Below are 18,321 nucleotides of genomic sequence, written 5' to 3'. Positions count from 1 at the left end.
ATTGACTTATTAATAATGTATTTATGAAGCAATAGACATTTCACAGCACCACAATTGTTTAGAAATATGATTGCATTATGTGGAGAAGTATGAACAATCATAACAGCTAAAGCTAGTTACTTAGAACTAGATACCTTGCCCAGAAAAGTGAAATATGCTAAAAATTAGGTGACAGCGCTCTAGTTTATATAAAAAAAAATCTCCACAGTTTTAGGGCTAGATTGTGCTTATACAGTTTTATAGGAAAGTGGTAACAAGTATTCCCTCATGGCATTATGGCTATGCAGATCTTTGGTTTTGATCTTCAGTGAAGCAGATTAGATACAGAAATAGAATCTCAGGCATTGCATATCATTCAGGATTATTAATAGACTGTGGAATCTCAGATGAGGAATCAAAATCTTTATTAAGAATTTGATCTAGTGTTGACTTTCTCATGAGTCTGTATGTACTTGAAGGCAGCAGAGAGATACTGAAGCAGAGAGAACAATGAGAAAGAAGGGATTACTTTATTCCTTCATGCAACAGCAGAAAGCAGGCCATTTTTCACTGCCAGTTTTGGTTCCAAAAGTAGACATCTTTTTCAAAGTACCATCGACCCAGTATGAACCCTCATACCTGCCAGGGGAAGATGATAGGAATTAGGACTGAGGTAAGACATTATGGACTAGCTCAAGTTTTGGTATGCCACCTTGGGTGAGTAGTGGTGTGTAGCTATGTTGCCCACAGAGAATGCCAAGGAAGGAACTGTGGCCCCGAGAGAGGGTTTTGGGACAGGCCCTAACTACTAGCCCATCCTTCTAGCTCTAGGGACTCAATTTTATTTGACCTTGTATTTGTATGGGTGTGCAGGGAAGGGGGACAGGGTCAAGGAGACATTGCAAAGTTGACCTTCTATGTGATTCTCCCTGATAGTGCTATTGCTGGCACAAAGGGAGGGATGGGGTTGGGGCAGAAGGGAACACACTGATGCAATGTTAGCAGAACTGCTCATGCAGCTTGCGCTCCTTGCGGACTCCAGCAAGAATTCAGCCAAAATTCTCTGTGAGCTGCCCACTGCAACATGGCTCCCCTGCCTTAACCCTTATGCACAGGCTATGCCCAACCGTAGCAATACCCCCGTCCTCTCACTTCACAAACCCAACTCATGGTATCTACACAGAATATTTTCCCATGACACCTCAGACGTATTTTTAACCCCACTCTCTCCTTCTAGAGGTTAAGGGCCACATTCCATGTTCAGTTACCAGGGCGTAACTCCGAGTGATTTCCGAAGAAATAGTATTTCCGTGCCCACGTTAAGTCCCATGCTCTGGTAATAAAAGCTGGGCTTTTCTCCCGGTGTCCAGTGGCAAAAGAAGTGCAGACCATGGAAAGCTTCGCATATCAGCCTCCCTATCTAATGAGTTGCCATGCCAGAACCTAGTCAAGTGTGGTGATAGAGAAGGGGAATATACGCAGGACCACAGATTCTTTTTTTTTTTAATACCTGCTTCTTCTGTGGTAAATATTCAGTAGGCTTCATATCATTACATCTGTGCTTTGGCGTTCCACTTCGCCAGCTACCTGCATTTATGGCTGGTGCAACACTGCTTATCTTGACAGTCACATCCCCAGAGTTCACAGCCAAAACACAAAAGTGAGTGCGTCATTTTTTTTTCTAAAATGGCTACAGATAAAGTATTTTGAAACACCTTAGTGCCTTAGGCCCAGATCCTCAAAGGCATTTAGGTGCCTAACTCCCAGTGAAATTAATGGGAGTTTGTGACCTAAATACTTTTGAGGATCTGGGACATGGACTTTAAAGGCCTACTGATTTTAAGTGGGACAGAGGTGCTAAGTCATATAGACACTTCTGAACATTTTACCAAACATGTCTGAACTGCATATACCTAAATATGGGCTCCTAAATCCATATTTAGACACTGGCTGTTTCAGATGTACTGAGCCCCTGCAGCTCCTCTGAATCCATTAGGAATTGTGCATGCTCAGCCCTTCTAAAAATTAGGCAGCTTTTTTGAAGTGCCAAACTTTACTCTCCCAAATGTATAAATTGTTTTTATTGTCCCAACTGTTGCAGAGGCTGGAGAGATGGAGACTCCAGCACACTCTCCTCCTCCTCTGCCACACATTGTATCCATGTAACAAAATCCAGCATGTGAGCTGTCATTGGTGTTAACATTGGCTGAAGGGTTGTGAGGAAGCTGGAAACCTGCTTGATGTTCAGGTACCAGGCTTCCTGAGACCATTCACAGACCGAGCAGTGTCATTCTGTTGGAGACTCTGAGTCAAATTCTCCTCTCAGTTAAACCCAGATGATTTCATTGATCTCATTAAGCACTGGACATAAGTACAGAATTTGGCTCTATATCCAGTCCTGTCCCTTTTCTGTTACAAAGCCACCTCCTTCCTATTAGACAGGATGGATTGTAACTGGACAGAACTAGGAGGATCAGCAATATATATTTTCTATTTCTTTATTTAAATTCAATTGGTATATATACAGGGCCATATGTATAGTATGTAAGACTGAATATACAAAATGCACAAGATGACTAAGGTCTGGCCAGTTCTATTGGGTGGCCAGGAGGACAAGAGAAAGTGCTGAGGAAAGGGTAGGGGTAGATTACAGGCATATTGGAGGCAGGGTCATGGCAAGATTCCTGCCTAGAATGAGTCCCACCTGCCCTGCCTTCCCCTTGCTCTGAGTTCCCCCTTCAAACCCATGCTGCTCTCCTGCCATTCTATGTCTCATCCTGTTTTGGATTCCTAGCCTGTATCTCAGGACTGGAGAAGTCACACGTCATGCAGGCAGCTTTGGGAAGGAGGGGAGCCGGCTTACAGCCAGGAGCAGCGACAGTGATCAGGAAATTGAAGGTAAAGCTGTCTCTTTGCCTTTGATGAAGGATGGGGTTTGTGGGGGAGGACACAGGGCTTTCAGCACCCGATCAGGAAAAAAAAATATTACCAGAGGGCTCTTCATAGTGTGTTGATTCCTTCCTCTCTCTTCCAGGTGGATTTTTTTTTAAAGGATGCAAAGGAACTCAGCATCCACACACCCCAAGAAAGATACCTTTCCCAGTGGAGATAACACTGTGGCTTGGGAAACAGGGATGCCCTCACTGTCACTGACCCGAAAGAGTCTGTGCTAAGGGAGGAAGCATTGTCTGGTGGTCAAAGCAGAGGACAGGCAATCCGAAAACCTATGTTCTGTTCCTGAGATTGCTGATGACTATGTGATCTTGGGCAAAGTTGTTGTAGCTGTGTCAGTCCCAGGATATTAGAAAGACAAGGAGGGTGAGGTAATATCTTCTATTGGGCCAACTTCTGTTGGTGAGAGAAACAAGCATCTGACCCGACAAAGAGCTCTTCTTCAGGTTGAAAGCTTGTCTCTTTCTCCCACAGATGTTGGTCCAATAAGAGATATTACCTCCCCGACCTTGTCTGTCTGATCTTGGGCAAGTCATTTCACTGTTCTGTGCCTCAGCTTCCGTTCTGGAAACTGGGATAGCAGTATTGTCACTTCTTTTTGGCCTGAGTAAATAGCTTAACCTGGGGGCTTTGCAGCTTTTTTCCACTAGGAGAAGAAATTGATGATGGAGTCAGGTATTTCCTTTGATGCAATCTTGTTTATCTACACAGATTATACATTAAATCCTGCTTCCCTAAACACAGTGGGAATCAGACAGTCAGAGACAATTCCTTTGCTCACACACAGTTCCTAACCTGCCTTTCCAGCCAGCTCTCTCTCTCTCTCTCTCTCTCTCTCTCTCTCTCTCAGAGCATCCTCTCACATCACACGACCAGCACTTATTTTACTGTCTGCTGGGCTTTCTAGCCACTTCTGTATCTTTCTGGCCCTTCTTTCTCTTATACTCTGTCAAAACAGTTCCACCGGTCAAAGACCTAGCCCTTCTATTTGCTCTCAGTACCACGAGGAACCCATTGGGCCAGATGGTTCAGCTTCTACCCCAGCTTTTCCATGTGCATGTGTTTTTGAATGCTGTTGCTATTATTTCAGACACCAGGGCACAATTTACGTTTCTCTTGAACGAAAGAGGTGGTTCTGTCTAAATCATAACAACAAGGTTTATTTTTTGCCCGTCATCTCTATGGAGCCTAAAATTGTGACCCTTAACAACCTATCTGAGACAGAAAGGAAATAGTTTAACAAGCCTGCAAAATGATGCAAGCTTAACTATCTGCATATTTACATAGTGTCTTCCTCTCAGGATACTTCATGTCACACACCAAATAGATTTTACCTCCACCATAATCTCTCTAGAGCTTTTTGCTCCCTTCCTGATTTCCTTTCAGGCAAGCTGGAGTGGCTGTCTACAATGTGCTCCTGAACATGCATAAGCAACGTCAGAGGATTTGAGTCTAACTTTTTTACCCACAAGGTCTTAGCTCATGACCACCTCCAGCGGTCCCGGTTGACTAGCCATCATATTGTTCATGTGATCCAGTAATTCAGGTATAGATGAGTAATAGTCTCATCATAGGGTGTAACACCATTTCTTAGCTCTAAAAGTGATTTGGAAAGGGCTGTCTTCGCTGATACCATTCCAGCTGTGCAGGTATTGAGTTTCCACTAACCCCACCTCCCAGATCCCCGGAAGAGTGAAGAGTTTAACTAGCTGTATTGTAAAGTTCAAACTGGTGTTTCGGGGAAAAAAGTCCAGAGTTGGCATTGCTGGGCAAAGTGATGTAAAAGCCGCTGTCACTCATTTTTTCCCTCTTGGCAGGAGTAATTGTTTTCTGTCATGTCTAAATGTCACAGTGTTGAGAAGCTTCCACCCAGCTGTTAAACTTATTGGGCCATCCCAACCCATGTATCGGGCCATCCCAGCCATTCCACCGATAGCTGCTTTTTTTCTCCCCTTTCTTTTCTCAGCTAGAACTTTTTCAGTTCTCTCAATACTGTCCTGTTTGGGGTTAACTTTTTGTAATTCTTCAGAGTAAAAAGATCCAGTAACTGTCTTACTCCTGTAATCTTTTAATTGGTATACAAGTCTCTGTCCCTTGGTTAAGGCTTCTTCCCAGGAATATCTCATTGACTGAAGTTTGTTCAGAACCTTTTGCAAAAGCTCCTTTGTTTTCGATAGTCTCACATGGTCGCTTTTTCTAAAAGGGGCAACAACTGGTTTTATTTCAGAACTGTCTCCATACACTATTTTCCATACCACCAGAGAATTTGAGGGGTTAACATTAATGAGTCTAATACATATAGTTCTGTGAAATCTTTGGTTGTAACTCTTTAGAAACTCAGGTAACATGTCAATGTAGTGAAAGGTATTGTGAGATGTAAAACATCTCCACATCTTAGATTTTAAAGTTTTATTAAACTGCTCCACAACCCCAGCATTGACTTCATTATTAGTAACAAAACAGTGAACATGTTGTTTTAACAATTTGTTTAAATGTTTGTTTAAAAATACTTTTCACTGATCGGTTTGTAATTTTTGAGGCACATGACCATCACTGAAAATAGTTTTAAAGGCCTTGGATATTTCACCACCCATCTTGTCTTGTAGGCCTAAGTCCTAGGCACATTTAGATAGACATACTAGCACTATTAAGATGTACTTAAAACCACCATTGTGTTTGGAAAACTGCTGCATATCCACTAAATCTGCCTGCCATTGTGCATCCACATCTGAAACAATGGTCTTGTTTCTTTTAAAACGTATTTGAGCCAGTTTGTGTTAAGTGTAAGCATCCTGGTCTGAAAGCCAAACTGTTACCTATCATCTTTTCAAAGTTTTACTATGCTTTTTGGCAGCTTGAAAAAGAGGGTTCACCGCTCCGAAGCTTCCAAATTCCTTGGGGGTGTAATATATTTTCTTTAACAGAGCCATCTGTGTAGACATGACTGTTAGCTGTACTGTCCTTTTACTAACACAAGTAAGGAGAGGACATATTCACAATGACAAATTTAAACAAGTTTTAATGATCACCTGGTTCAACACACCACTTTACAGCTGTCTGTGGAAAACTGAGGCCAGGCCCCTTGCCTTTATAGGGGGTCTGAGCTGGTTCATTCTTCCATTTTGTTCTTATCCGGAGTCTCCTTTTTGAGAGCTGTATCTCAGGAATGAGCAAAAACAGCTGATGCATGACAGATTTACCCCCACAGGGCTACCAATGTGTAGGCTATCAAAGATCTCCAGAAAAGTGTCAAGCTGTCAAGAGATTGTCAGAAAAAAACAGCTGTAAGTCCATTGTTTTTAGATGTATACAGCCCCAGGTCAGTTCCTAGCCCATTACACCCCATGCTCAACAGACACTTTTTATAGTGTGTTTACCTGACCAATATCTTCTCCATTCAGCTTGTCCGACACCAGCAAGCTGTGGTCACCTTCCTCCACAGGGGCAGAGGCCGGGCAGCCATCACATTTGTCAGTCTGCCTCACGATCATTGCGGTCTGAGGGACAGGTTCCAGTGTATCCGTCAATGGCTGGGCCAAAGGGCTCCCTTTGGCGGCTCTCAGCGCCTCTTCCTCCTCAGAACTGTTGCTGATGTAGCACTTTCTCTGTAGTGCTGAGCTCCCTTGGAGCTAAAACCAGTTCTGTAGCTCTCATAGAGCTGATGAAGGAAGCCATGTTTCCCCTCAGCATTTCCACGATTCCTGAGAAACATGTTCTTGAAATGGGATGGCCTCTTCTACGCAGCAATGGGGCTTTCGGGGGCAGTGCTGGTGACTGGCCAATTCTTGATCTCCAGAGATCGAAGGTTCTGACCTAGATCCTCTGCTATACCTTTTCTGATTGGCACATGTTTCCCTTTTGTCTGGGTCTATGAAAGTGAAACCTGCCCTGTCATAAATATAAAGGGAAAGGTAAACACCTTTAAATCCCTCCTGGTCTTTCACCTGTAAAGGGTTAAGAAGCTAGGATAACCTCGCTGGCACCTGACCAAAATGACCAATGAGGAGACAAGATACTTTCAAAGCTGGAGGGGGGAGAAACAAAGGTTCTCTCGGTCTGTGTGTTGCTTTTGCCAGGACCAGAGCAGGAATGCAGGTCAGAACTCCTGTAAAGGGCTAATAAGCAATCTAGTTAGATATGCGTTAGATTCTGTTTTGTTTAAATGGCTGATAAAATAAGTTGTGCTGAATGGAATGTATATTCCTGTTTTTGTGTCTTTTTGTAACTTAAGGTTTTGCCTCGAGGGATTCTCTATGTTTTGAATCTGATTACCCTGTAAGGTATTTACCATCCTGATTTTACAGAGGTGATTCTTTTACTTTTTCGTCAATTAAAATTCTTCTTTTAAGAACCTGATTGCTTTTTCATTGTTCTTAAGATCCAAGTGTTTGGGTCTGTGTTCACCTATGCAAATTGGTGAGGATTTTTATCAAGCCTTCCCAGGAAAGGGGGTGTAGGGTTTGGGAGGATTTTTTGGGGAAAGGCGTTTCCAAGCGGGCTCTTTCCCGGTTATATATTTGTTAGACGCTTGGTGGTGGCAGCAATAAAGTCCAGGGGCAAAAGGTAAAATAGTTTGTACCTTGGGGAAGTCTTAACCTAAGCTGGTAAAAATAAGCTTAGTGGGTTTTTCATGCAGGTCCCCACATCTGAAGATTCTGAAGATTCAGAGCAGGCTGCGCAGCGGGGACAGGAGGACAGTGAAGAAATTTGGCAACATGAGACCTCCAGAAGAAGAAGGGGGAACGTCCATGTACCAGCAACACAGATACAGGTAAGTCACCATTTTCATGTTCTCTCCACAGGTACCATTGCGGGGAGTGGCCCAGATGATACGTCTGGGGGAAGGGAGCAGGAGGAGACTCCACCAGTTGAAAGGTATGAGATGCACTGTCCTAAGGTTGGGGGTTCCACGACCACCACTCCGAAGAGAAGGAGGCGGGTGGTGGTGGTTGGGGACTCTCCTCAGGGAGACTGAGTCATCTATCTGCCGCCCTGACCGGGAAAACCGGGAAGTCTGCTGCTTGCCAGGAGCTAGGATTCGCAATGTGACGGAGAGACTGCCGAGACTCATCAAGCCCTTGGACCGCTACCCCTTCCTGCTTTTCCACGTGGCACCAATGATACTGCCAAGAATGACCTTGAGCGGATCACTGCAGACTACGTGGCTCTGGGAAGGAGGATAAAGGAGTATGAGGCGCAAGTGGTGTTCTCGTCCATCCTCCCTGTGGGAGGAAAAGGGCGGGGTAGGGATCGTCGAATCGTGGAAGTCAATGAATGGCTACGCAGGTGGTGTCGGAGAGAAGGCTTTGGATTCTTTGACCATGGGATGGTGTTCCAAGAAGGAGGAGTGCTAGGCAGAGACGGGCTCCACCTAACAAAGAGAGGGAAAAGCATCTTTGCAAGCAGGCTGGCTAACCTAGTGAGGAGGGCTTTAAACTATGTTCACCGGGGGAAGGAGTGTTGACGTGTTATTCCTTGACTTTAACAAAGCTTTTGACACGGTCTCCCACAGTATTCTTGTCAGCAAGTTAAAGAAGTATGGGCTGGATGGATGCACTACAAGGTGGGTAGAAAGTTGGCTAGATTGTCGGGCTCAACGGGTAGTGATCAATGGCTCCATGTCTAGTTGGCAGCCGGTATCTAGCGGAGTGCCCCAAGGGTCAGTCCTGGGGCCGGTTTTGTTCAGTATCTTCATTAATGATCTGGAGGATGGTGTGGATTGCACCCTCAGCAAGTTTGCGGATGACACTAAACTGGGAGGAGAGGTAGATACGCTGCAGGGTAGGGATAGGATAGAGAGGGACCTGGACAAATTGGAGGATTGGGCCAAAAGAAATCTGATGAGGTTCAACAAGGACAAGTGCAGAGTCCTGCACTTAGGACGGAAGAATCCAATGCACCGCTACAGACTAGGGACCGAATGGCTAGGCAGCAGTTCTGCAGAAAAGGATCTAGGGGTGACAGTGGACGAGAAGCTGGATATGAGTCAACAGTGTGCCCTTGTTGCCAAGAAGGTGAATGGCATTTTGGGGTGTATAAGTAGGGGCATTGCCAGCAGATTGAGGGACATGATCATTCCCCTCTATTCGACATTGGTGAGGCCTCATCTGGAGTACTGTGTCCAGTTTTGGGCCCCACACTACAAGAAGGATGTGGATAAATTGGAGAGAGTCCAGCGAAGGGCAACAAAAATGATTAGTTGTCTGGAACACATGACCTATAAGGAGAGGCTGACGGAACTGGGATTGTTTAGTCTACGGAAGAGAAGAATGAGGGGGGATTTGATAGCTGCTTTTAACTACCTGAAAGGTGGATCCAAAGAGGATGGATCTAGACTATTCTCAGTGATAGCAGATGACAGGACAAGGAGTAATGGTCTCAAGTTGCAGTGGGGGAGGTTTAGGTTGGATATTAGGAAAAACTTTTTCACTAGGAGGGTGGTGAAACACTGGAATGCGTTACCTAGGGAGGTGGTGGAATCTCCTTCCTTAGAAGTTTTTAATGTCAGGCTTGACAAAGCCCTGGCTGGGATGATTTAGTTGGGGATTGGTCCTGCTCTGGGCAGGGGGTTGTACTAGATGACCTCCAGAGGTCCCTTCCAACTCTGATATTCTATGATTTTATGATTCTATGATCTGTACCCTAGAGTTCAGAGTGGGGAAGGAACCTTGACATGCCCCAATTAGTAGAGGATGCTGGGAGATGTTCTTAGAGGGGTCACATTACCCACATGCAGATAGGTCACCTCACCGCAGAACCTGACCTGATTGTTCAAACCTGTTCTAGGGGAGTTTCTATGGTGCTGAAACCCACTCCAATTGGCGGAGAGTGCTGGCAGGAGTTCTTAGAAGGGTCACATGCCACCCTTTGCTTCCACTTATGTGTCAATCTTGACCCCAGAAGTAATATCCCATGGTGAGGGGCTTATGGTGATAGGTAGGCAAGGCCTTAAGGGTTAAGGGGCGGGGTCAACATTTGATTGACAGTAGACCCGTAAACTGATATATACTGCATTTAAGAAAGCTATTTTACAAAGATTTCAAATTACTCCTGAACTGTATAGGTTAACATTTAGAAATCTCAGGAAAGGTGCTGGCATAAGTAATACTGAATATGCCTATAAGATGTATGACCTGATGAGAAAATGGGTAAAGGGGAAAGAAGCTGAGGATTATGACCAATTGTTTAATCTCTTTCCTCAAGAACAATTCTTAAGTATAAGCACTGAAGAGGTAAGAAATAGCTGGTGGGATAAGTCTATTAAATCTGTGTTAGCAACGGCCACTCTGGTTGATGCCCTTGTGCAAGCCCAAAAGGAGGGACACAAACCCAGTGTAAAGGGGGGATCCTGTTTTACCCCGGGACAGGAGGATGGTGTCTGGGAGCCCAGGCACTCACTTCCTCAGAAATGGAAGTCCTCATCACAAGCATCCTGAGAAAGAGGAGAGTCCAAGAAACTGTTTCCAATGTAACTCCACTGAGCACCTGAGAGATAAATGCCCTGAGCTAAAAGAAACTGAGCCCCATCCAACCCACATTAATGCAGCTGTCCTTAACACAGAAGCCGCAGAGGAACCTACAGTTCACCTGGTGAGTTTTGTGAGGACTGACCCAGAGGGGGTGGATATGGAATTTATTAAGGTTGCCAGAGTAAATAACAAGGAGTACATACAGTGGAGAGACACTGGAGCACAGATCTTTCTGGTCAAGGGAAACATGGGCGAAGAGATTGACATGTTACCTGACCGAAAAGTGATGCTTCTGGCAGTGGAAGGATTCCTATACCTTCAGCCAAAGTGAATGTGGAATGGGAAGGTTTAAAAGGAGTCTTGACAGTAGGGGTGCTGTATAGTATCCCTGTTGAAATTCTTGTAGGGAATGATATTTTGCATATGGTTAAGGCTATTAATGTAGTAACCTGTAGCAAAAGGGAATATTGTGCTGGAATCCCAAGGGGAATGGTAAAGTACCAGAAACTGCTGACGGAGGGCACAGGGAAGGTCTTTCTAACTCTCCTGCAGCAGAAGGAAACAGCGTGTATCCAGGTGTGGGAGCAGTTGGGGGTGGGAAATAACCTCTGTGACTGAATAAGCTGTTCCAGATATCAGCTGCCAGCATTTTGCAGTTAACAAAGGATAGATGCCGCTCTATAGAGAATAAGAGTGTGTGTCCTAAAGGAGGGGCCCAGGAAAAGAAAACGGGGAGATAGACTGTATGGGGAAAAAACAAAAGCCCGGGGTAGCCCTATAAAAAGTTAATTATGCCCACCCAGCACTATGGAGTATTAATGTTATTAGCACGACTATCCTTTTGCCGGTCACTTGGGGGCACAGAGAACTATGCCAGATTAAAGAAAAAATTCTACTACCCAGGAATACAGGAAGCTGTGAGGAACTATTGCTGAAGATCTTCAGGACCGCAGAAAGTTCCCGTATGCTCATAGCCTGTAATACAAAAGGCATTTCTGAGGGTCGCAATGGACAGTGTGGGCCCTATGCCACGTTCTACCTGTAGGAGGAAGAAACATATCTTGGTGGTGATTGATTTTTTCATTAGATATCCTGAAGTAGTAGCTCTAACATTGAGGCAGAATCTGTAGCAAGAGACCCTTTCACTATCTTTTAGCAGAGCGGGTTTCCCTGAAGAGATTTTATCTGACAGTGGGTCAAATTTCATGTCTCAGCTATTCAATGAGCTATGGAAGTCATGTGGGCTGAAAGAACTAAAAGGTACCTCAGTTCATCCAAAAATAAATGGTTTGGTGGAAAGATTCAATGGGACCCTAAAATCCATGCTGGGTATGTTGCAATTAAGAGGGTTCAAGATTGGGATGAATTATTACCATATTTGCTGTTTGATTATAGGGAGGTACCCCAAGAATCAACCGGGTTTTCCCCATTTGATCTCCTATATGGAAAGAAAGTGAGGGGTCCCCTAGATCTCATCAGAGACTCCTGTGAAGGGCACACTGAGGCAAAGGAAGAGCCAGTAACTGAACATGTACAACGGTTTAGGAAGGAGTTGAAAGACATGGTGGGTATTTTTCGAACTAACCTTAGAGACAGTCAATCCAAACAATATGCGTAGCATGATAACATATTTATAAACACTCTTGAAATAGGAGATTTGGTGGTGGCATTATGCCCTGTAAAACAAAAAAGGACAAAATGCAAAATTCTTGGGTAGGACCTTTTGAGGTAATAGAAGTGGTAAATGAAGATACATATCATGTTAAAAAGCCTCATGGTAATGCTGTTCCACAGCTAGAACACAGATCCATAGAATCATAGAACTGGAAGGGACCTCGAGCGGTCATCTAGTCCAGTCCCCTGCACTCAAGGCAGGACTAAGTATTATCTAGACCATCCCTGGCAGGTGTTTGCCCAACCTGATTTTATAGACTAAACAAACCCAATGTTTCAATCTTCCCTCATAGGCCATATTTTCTAGACCTTTATTCATTTTTGTTGCTCTTCTCTGGAGTTTCTCCAATTTGTCCACACCTTTCCTGAAATGTGGCGTCCAGAACTGCACACAATACTCCAGTTGAGGCCTAATCAGCATGGAGTAGAGTGGAAGAATTACTTCTCTTGTCTTGCTTACAATTCTCCTGCTAATACATCCCAGAATTATGTTTGCTTTTTTTGCAACAGGGTTATACTGTTGACTCATATTTAGCTTGTGATCCACTTTGATCTTCAGATCCCTTTCCATAGTACTCCTTCCTAGGCAGTCATTTCCCATTTTGTATGTGTGCAACTGATTGTTCCTTTCTAAGTGGAGTACTTTGTATTTGTCCTTATTGAATTTCATCCTATTTACTTCAAACCATTTCTCCAGTTTGTCCAGATCATTTTGCATTTGAATCCTATCCTCCAAAGCACTTGCAACCCCTCCTAGCTTGGTATCATCCCCAAATTTGGAAGTGTACTCTCTATGCCATTTTCTAAATCATTGATGAAGATATTGAATAGAACCGGACCCAGAACTGATCCCTGCGAGACCCCACTCGTTATGTCCTTCCAGCCTGACTGTGATCCACTGATAAGTACGCTCTGGGAACAATTTTCCAAACAGTTATGCACCCACCTTATAGTAGCTCCATCTCAGTTGTATTTCCCTTGTTCGTTTATGAGGAGATCATGCAAGACAGTATCAAAAGCCTTATTAAAGTCAAGATATACCACATCTACTGCTTCCCCCCTATCCACAAGGCTTGTTACCCTGTCAAAGAAAACTATTAGGTTGGTTTGACATGATTTTTTCTTGACAAATCCATGCTGACTGTTACTTATCACCTTATTATCCTCTAGATGTTTTCAAATTGATTGCTTAATCATTTGCTCCATAATCTTTTCCAGGTACTGAAGTTAAGCTGACTGGTCTGTAATTTCCCCATTGTCCTTATTTCTCTTTTTATAGATTGGCACTGTATTTACCCTTTTCCAGTCCTCTGGAATCTCTCCCGTCTTCCATGACTTATTGAAAATAATTGCTAATGGTTCAGCTGTCTCCTCAGTCCGCTCCTTGTGTATTCTAGGATGTATTTCATCAGGCCCTAGTGACTTGAAGACATCTAACTTGTTTAAGTAATTTTTAACTTGTTATTTACCTATTTTAGCTTCTGATCCTACTTCATTTTCACTGGCATTCACTATGTTAGATGTCCAATCGCTGCTAACCTTTTTGGTGTAAACCGAAACAAAAAAGTCATTAAGCACTTCTGCCATTTCCACATTTTCTGTTATTGTTTTTCCCCCCTCATTGAGTAATGGGCCGACCCTATCCTTGGTCTTCCTCTTGCATCTAATGGATTTGTAGGATGTTTTCTTGTTACCCTTTATGTCTCTAGCTAGTTTAATTTTGTTTTGTGCCTTGGCCTTTCTAAGTTTATCTTGACATACTTGTGTTATTTGTTTATATTGATCCTTTGTCATTTGATTTAGTTTCCACTTTTTGTAGAACTCTTTTTTGTTTCAGATCAGTGAAGCTCTCCTGGTTAAGCCAGGGTGGGCTCTTGCCATACTTCCTATGTTTCCTATGCAGTGGGATAGTTTGTTCTTGTGCCCTTAATAATGTCTCTTTGAAAAATGGTGAACTCTCTTGAACTTGCTTCCCCTTAGACTTGCTTACAATGGGAACTTACCTACCAACTCCCTCAGTTTGCTAAAGTTTGCCTGATTGAAATCCATTGTCTTTGTTGTGCTGTTCTCCCTCCTACCATTCCTAGAATCATGAACCCTACCATTTCATGATCACTCTCACCTCAGCTGCCTTCCACTTTCAAATTCTCAACCAGTTAATCCCTATTTGTCAAAATCAAATTTAGATCAGCCTCCCCCCTAGTAGCTTTCTCCACCTTCTGAAATAAAAAAATGGCTCTAATACATTCCAAGAACTTGCTGGATAATCTGTATTTTCCCAACAGATGTCTGGGTAGTTGAAGTCCCCCATCACCACCAAGTCCTGTAATTTGGATGATTTTGTTAGTTGTTTAAAAAAAGCCCTATTCACCTCTTCTTCCTGCTCGATGGTCTGCAGTAGACCCCCTACCATGACATCACCCTTGTTTTTTACCCCTTTTATCCTTACCCAGAGATTTTCCAATAAGTCTGTCTCCTATTTCCATCTCAACCTCAAAGTGTATGTATTTTTATATATAAGGCAACACCTCCTCCCTTTTTCCCCGTGCCCATCCTTCCTGAGCAAGCTGTACTCTTCTATACCAATATTCCAGTCATGACTATTATTCCACCAAGTGTGATGCCAACTGTGTCATAGTTGTGTTTATTAACTAGCATTTCAAGTTCTGCCAGCTTACTCCCCATACTTCTCACATTAGTATATAGACGTCTAAGATACTGTTTGATTCCTCCCGCACCATGTTCTCTCTTGTCTCTCCCTTATCCCAGCTACAAGGGCCCATACTCCCCACAGATTCTGATCCTTCTCCCAGGTCTCCATGTTTTTGACTTACCTGTGGGCTTTTGTCACTTGAACCTAGTTTAAAGCCCTCTTCACTAGGTTAGTCAGTCTGTATCCAAATACGCTCTTCCCCTTCCTCAATAGGTGGACCCCATCTCTGCTTAGAAGTCCTTCTTCCCGGAATAGCATCCCATGGTCAAGGAAGCCAAAGCCCACCTGGGAACACCATCCTTGCAACTAGGCATTCATCTCCAGGATGGATCTGTCTCTGTCTGGGCCCCTACCCTTGACTGGAAGGATTGAAGAGAACACCACCTGCACTCCCAACTCGTTCACCCTTACTCCCTGAGTCCTGTAGTCACTTCTGAGCTTCTCAGGGTCATACCTCACAGTATCATTTGTGACCGCCTGGATGAGTAGCATGGGGTAGTAGTCAGAGAGCCAGATGATCCTCCATATCATCTCGGACACGGGCTCCTGGCAGGCAGCATACCTCTCAGGATGCCATGTCAGGCCAACAGATGAATGCTTCCATCCCATTTCAAGCAAAGCTAGCTATCTCAGCAATTCTGATTTAACTTGATGGTGTTGGCAGATTCCTTTAGATAAGGATGCACAGCAAAAAAAATCTGCTTTCGTCACTGATATGGGAGTCTGAGTGCACAATGCTACCATATGGATTAATTAAGACTGGAGCCGCCTTCCAGAGGCTAGTCAACCAAGTGTTAAATGATTTATAGAGCATTGCAAGGGCGTGTGTGGATGACATTGCAGTATTTAGCAACACTTGGGCCGATCACAACAAACACTTGGAAATTGTGCTGTCAAAGCTCAAAAAGGCACGCCTCACCATAAAAGCCTCTAAGTGTCAAAGGGGAGCAGATGGAGTTCTTTTGTTGGCATACTGGGTTCAGTGACACTGGATCTGCAGTCACAGAGCTGTGTAAAAAGAGTAAACCTAACAAAGTTGTATGGATGAAGGCATGTCAAGAGGGTTTGATAAGGTAAAGCAACTCTTGTCTTAAAAGCCTGTACTAGCTAGTCCAGATTTTGATAAACAGTTTGAACTGTGTAGGGGTGCATCAGACATTGTTCTAGGTGCTGTGCTGATGAAAACAAGGGAGAACAATACCCCAGGGAAACACCCAATTGCTTTCTTAAACAAACAACTGACACCAGAATTATTTTGTCATAGAAAAGGAATCCTATGCTATAGTATGGACAGTCAAGCAATTAAGACCCTTCCTTTTAACAGGTTTCAGAGTAGCAGCCGTGTTAGTCTGTATCAGCAAAAAGAAAAGGAGGACTTGTGGCACCTTAGAGACTAACCAATTTATTTGATCATAAGCTTTTGTGAGCTACAGCTCACTTCATCGAGCTTATGCTCAAATAAATTTGTTAGTCTCTAAGGAGCCACAAGTCCTCCTTTTCTTTTTCCTTTTAACAGAAAGTTCAGGGTCTTAACGGATCAGTCACATTGATGTGGCTAAACAAAACTTAAGTTCAAATTCCAAGCTTCTACACTGGCATCTTATATGCCAATAATTTGATATGGAGATTAAAGAAAACATGGTGGCAGATACCCTGTGCAGAAAAGAGAGCTCTGACATGCTGCCTCCAGTCAGCCAGTGGCTAACCTTTCTGCAGCTTTGTATGGGACAGAATATACCCCCATGTCCACTGTTGTGGTAAACTTTGTACAAGGTATGCCTTGTGAGGTATCATTTGAAAGCTCATAATTTGCTAGTCAGTATTGTCCTAGTAAAATATGTTTGGCAACATTGTATGTAAAGTTATAAGATTCCACTCTATGATGTTACTAACACATGTCCCAAGTCTGGGGAGTGGCCAAACCACTCCCTCAGAGACAAAGGGCAAGCTGAGGCTTCAGCCAGGTGTAAACAAGGTCAATGGGCCTGTTAGAGGGCTTTCCCTTCACCCTCTCCCCTGGTTCTTGTCATGCAGATGGAAAGCAGACCAGAAGTCTGAAGTGCAAGCAATGCAATGTTTATTGGGGTTAATTTCCAGCAGGCATATGTATACCCTAACTTCGATGCTGCAGATCCATGTTTTCCAGTGTTCCCACTCCCCTCTCCTCAGCAGGCATAATTATACTGGAAATGCACGCCCACAGTCCCATCCCTAACAACTTATGGTCATGTTCTGTTTGGGGGGGTCATCGGGCTGGGGTCTTCATTCCCACCCCTTTTGTGGGAGGGGTAAGGAGTGATGTTGTACTTCAGTCAGGGGCAAGCATTTCTCTGGTCTTTTAGTGTTTTACCTTCCCTGTCCAATCCCCCCTTGTCCCTCCCGACTGGTTGCTTGACCTTGCTTTAAGATAAGAAGTTGAGGCAGTCCTCACGTGTGCGCTCACATATTACATTCCCACCATGCCCAGTAACACTTTACCTGTTCTTATCTATTTCCATTAAACTAACAAGCCCATCTGGTTTAGGCAAAAGCAACATATACAGTGTCTGTCTTTGTTCTTAGTAAGAATCCCTCTAGTCACACATATTAGTAAAAATGTATATATATCCAAAACCAAACAGGCAAGCAGAACTCAAAGTACTATCTCCGGCGAAACGACAGGCCTCGATGCTACATTGGCACTAATACACCTAACAGGGCCATTACCTGCTAAGTGGCTATACTTTGGCAGGATAGGGGGCAGGGGTGAAAAATCTACCTTTTAGCAAAGAAAGAGCATGGAGTTTCTGTCCACATAGACTGCCTGTCGCCATGCTCCCAGCTGGAAATGATTCTCAAAGAGGGGACAAGACTATAAAAAGAAGGGACAGACACCCGAATAGACCCCTCTTCTCTCTCTCTCTCTCTCTCTCTCTCTCTCTCTCTCTCTTTCCATCTATTCTCTGCACCAGAAAGAACAAAGGAAGCAGTATGGAACTGGGGAAGTGGTCGTGGTCTAAGAATTTTGGTCAGTAAGATTACTGAAAGCCTATGGTGAGAGAAACTTTGCTTTGAATTTAACATAGCTTGTTATGTTAGACACCAGTTGCATTTTATCTTTTTTCTTTTATGCCTCATTACTTGTACTCACTTAAAATCTCTCTTTGTTGTGAATAAATTTGTTCTATTATTTTATCTAATCCAGTGTGTTTGAATTGAAGTGCCTGGGAAACATCATTTGGAGTGACATATTGTTTCTATTAATAAAATGATGGACTTTATATAAGCTTGTACTGTGCCAGGAGAGGGCTGAACAGTACAGGACATCCATTTCTGGGGGGAAATCTAAGACTGGGAGTGTGGTGGGGTCACACTGCTGTATAAACAAGGCTGGTAAGAGCCAACGTGTGGCTGGCTGCCTGTACCGCACACACACACGTAGCTAGAAGTGACTTGCACGCTGGAGGCTGTTTGTGAGCAGTCCAGACTAGAGGCTACATCAGCAAAGCCTTGTAAAGAGCATCCCAGGTTAAAGGGCAGGGGTGACACAGCTAC

The sequence above is a fragment of the Natator depressus genome, chromosome 3 (assembly GCF_965152275.1).
Source record: "Natator depressus isolate rNatDep1 chromosome 3, rNatDep2.hap1, whole genome shotgun sequence".
NCBI lineage: Eukaryota > Metazoa > Chordata > Testudines > Cheloniidae > Natator > Natator depressus.
The sequence above is the reverse complement of the archived record's forward strand: the minus strand, read 5'-3'. Positions refer to the sequence as shown.